We start from the raw sequence: 4006 nt of genomic DNA, 5'->3' as shown, positions 1-4006 counted from the left end.
GCCCGCAGTTACACACCACTTTGCTTTTCTTATGAAACAGTGGAGAGTTTCAGTTTGCCGCAGATGGACCAGGCCATTTCGGTTTTTCTTTTTACACATGTAAACGAACACACAGCTGCACAACATGTGGTATGATACAGTTGAGAATTTCATTTTGCTTCAAATCATTTAGGTTGAACTTTATACAGAGGTCTTCACATGGAAGCTGTGACTTTTCACATTACTCCCACATTCCTGTTCTAGTAGTCACATAGCAGTGGGATGAAATTTCTACTAGCCGAAGTATTACTGACCCAGTGCAGTGTAATATTCATGTTTGTATGAGATCATATGGGACTGTTAGAGCCAATATGCATTAATGGTCCCATATGTTACACTTTCCCAGTGTTTTATTTGAGGTTTTTGACATCCATAAGAAAATATATTTGTGAATTTTAGTACCAAAAACAATCTTAATAGTTTTACATCTCCTCTCCCAGGCTTCTCTCAGGACTTCTAGCAACAACAGGTCAGAGAGCCAATCAGAAGAGAGAAGGCTCTGAGTCTCTCTGATTGGCTGACTGTTTTCTGATCGATCAAATAAAATCCAGCAGATTTCAGGTAAACACTCATAAAAACCAAATCCTGCAAGGCTGGACAGTGCGTGCGAGTGCAGTGAGTGTTTAATATAGAACCTAGATCTGCTTTTTCTCACTTCTCATTTAGTTATTACAATTTGTGGGAGGAGACTTCATTCACTTTTTTCCCAGTGGCAAATTAAGTTGGTTGTGAGTTTAGTTTGGTTGAGTTATTTTAAGATGCAATGTTTTGATAATTGTCTTAGTGAGGTTAGTGAGGTACCCAGGAGTCGATCGGTCAGTTAAATAGCAACTAAGACAAATGAATGAGTCAGTTGTTGGTTCACCAGGCCAGCCAATGAGTAAGCTCAAGAAGAATGGTTCTGGCCAATGGAAGAGCACAAGGCTGGTGTTGACATATTGTGCAACAGAAGTGGTTTGAGAAGTGTCCGTGAATTTTTAAAAAAAAATATTTTTTTCCATATAAAAACTGGTCACAATAGGAATCCATGCAACCAACAAGAATTAAAGGTGCTCACAGCTGCCAGACGCAACAACCACCTCTTCACAGCCGCCCCTCAAGTCAACATGACTTGAGCATTTGATACTCCAAGGACAGATTTTTGAGAAGTAGAGTATCACTTTCACCAGTGACACCAGGTGGGAGCCAGTGAGTGGAGATGATTCACAAACACCACACAGTAGTATTTTTCACCACACAGTAGTGGTGAAGGAAGTCATCCTCTGTTCCCATTACTCCTGCAGGATTTTCCTCCTGGGTGTGCAGCAGCTGCAGTGGCAGTGGAGCAAGCGGGATATTTGCAAGAAAGCAAGATTGCACACATCTGCACCACACACAAAACTGTGGACAGGCAAATGCCACATTACTGACAGAGTGTGTGTGTGTGTGTGTGTGTGTGTGTGTGTGTGTGTGTGTGTGTGGGGGGGGGGGGGGGGGGGGGGGTTCAGTTTTGGCAGCTCTGCAGGGGAGATATCAGATAAAAGAGAAAGAGAAAGAAAGTACGTGCAACAACAGAGTGAGCGATTGAAGGGCGATTAAACCTGGAAAACCCCGAACCTTCCTGCTCTTTTTGATATATGGAACGTACAAAAATATTGTGGGCATAGTGCATCTGAAACACACTCACAGACTGCAGAAAATCTCCTGTTCTCCTGGTTGTTTTTCATGAGGGCCACCAGCAATGGGTAAAATATGGCTGTGGTTGTTGCCAGACAAGGGTGGGGTATCCTGTCGTTATGTTGGGCCCTCAGTTAGTCTAATGAATGGAGGCTTTTATCTTGAAACCGCACGTGAACTACAGTGGAGGAAAGAATGTCAGGTCGGGAATGAAGAGAGAGACCTTGGCTGCTTGTGGGCAGAGTTTTCCAAACACGCTCCTTTTTTTCATGGTGGTGAACACGCTGCACATGCTGAGGGCACAAAGAGATACACACACCAGCAAAGACACCAACATCTGCGGGTCACACAACAGCTAAACCAACATAGGCCGTATTTATCTAGACACGAGACAAAACAACGCCACCGACGATCCCAGTGCACACAAACATACACACACACACACACACACACACACACAGATCTGAATAACAGCCTCTCAACATTCACAGATATTTATCTGTCTCTTTGGGCAGGATCCAGCTTATCATATGGGTGCGCATTCACTGTCAGTGTAATGTCCCTTTGGACTGTAAAATAACTGGGGATTCTCACTACCTGAACCACTGAGCATGTTTGAATTCACTGAATAGAAACCTGAAACCTCATTATACCTGAACCATCAGCTATAGTACCAGGGGTTAGAAAAGCATTTACTAAAGTACCTTAGTGCAGTTTTGAATTGCTTGTACTTTACTTTATTATTTACAATAATAATAATAATAATAATAACATAGATTTTTTTTGGTGCCTTTCAAGTTACCCAAGGCCGAATTACAGAGTAAGAACCACAAAGTAAAAAAATCAAACATATAAATGAAAACAAGACGAGACAGAATAAGGGTGGCAACGATTGGAGGAGATTGTAGGAGATAAGTGAGCTAGAGCCAGAGGCCTTGGTGAACAGGTGGGTTTTCAGCAGTCTTTTGAAAATGTCCCAGGATGAAGCTGTGCAGATCTCTAAATACTATACTTTTTATTTCACAATATTCATTTGAAACTAATCAGATTATGCATAATTTTTTGATATGTAAAATCATAACACACCCTGAAGAAATTGTTATTGATTAATTCCACATTATTATGTCTTCACTGGAACAGAGTATTCTTGTTTGTTTGGGGGAGCAAAGAGCAGCTGTGCTTATCACCAAATATGTCACTAAAGTCAACATAAAGAAAAAAAAACACACTCACACAGAACAAGTTGTGGATCGTCACTCCACGTACATACACTAAATGCAAATGTGGTTCTCAACGTCACTTGTGCTGTGAGTGGATGGGTGTGGCTCAGACGGCGTAATCACCTTTAGAAAAACAAGTTGCAGAAACTCTCTACGCCCTTCCCACTTTGATCCTTGGTCACCAGGAAGAGACTCATCTACGAAAACCACAAACTTTCCATGATGCTCGCCCCCCCCCCCCCCCCCCCCCGATGTTAATTTAAGCAGGAAGCTGTCCCAGCCTCCCTTACCCCTGGACTGTTGCTCTGTGTGCTGTGGCCTTGACTCCCACAGAAATGGAGCAACATTCACACTGAATGCCTCAGGAACACTTTTTTTTTTTTTTTTTTTTTAACTTTCCTGTATTATGTGTTTTCCTTCTTCTGATTCAGCTTAACTCTCTGTATTTACTTAATTCATTCTGAGGTTTAAGACCAGATGGATCCTCTGGTTCTAAGCCCTTCAAAACCTTTTATGTAGATATCCCATTATTCTTATTCATACTCGTAGATCTCCATCTTGAGTTATTCATGTTCTGTGCTTGACAAGACAAAAAGCACAGCTATAAACCAGCTTTGGGTTGGAAGGATTAAACTTGTCCATAGCTGTACATGTTGATGTGCAAATTATTCGGTTCCTCTTTCCACTCGTACATGACGCTCTCCATGCCAAGTGACTAAGTTCCTCAGTAATCTCAAGCTAGAGACAAGAAGGGATGATTCATATATATGTCTGTATATGTTTGAGTTGAACAATATAAACCTCATATAACTGTGTGTGTGTGTCTCTGTGTGTGAGCCTCTGTGTGTGTATTTATAGCAGTGACATTTGAGATCATGAGGGGCCTGCCAAGACCAGTCAGGTCCAGTTTTGAAAAGTGATCCCTGATCCCTTCAGCACCTTCATGTGTTGCTAAATCGCAGGTAAGAAATGACTGAAACTGAGGAGTTTAAGTGATATATTTGGGTTTTATATTAGGCACAAGGTATGTGTGTGAGTCTCATTGTGTCAGGGTAATAAGTATCCTACCAGCAGTTACTGTACATTCAGAC

The sequence above is a fragment of the Seriola aureovittata genome, chromosome 22 (genome assembly GCF_021018895.1).
Source record: "Seriola aureovittata isolate HTS-2021-v1 ecotype China chromosome 22, ASM2101889v1, whole genome shotgun sequence".
NCBI classification, from domain to species: Eukaryota; Metazoa; Chordata; class Actinopteri; order Carangiformes; family Carangidae; genus Seriola; species Seriola aureovittata.
The sequence above is the reverse complement of the archived record's forward strand: the minus strand, read 5'-3'. Positions refer to the sequence as shown.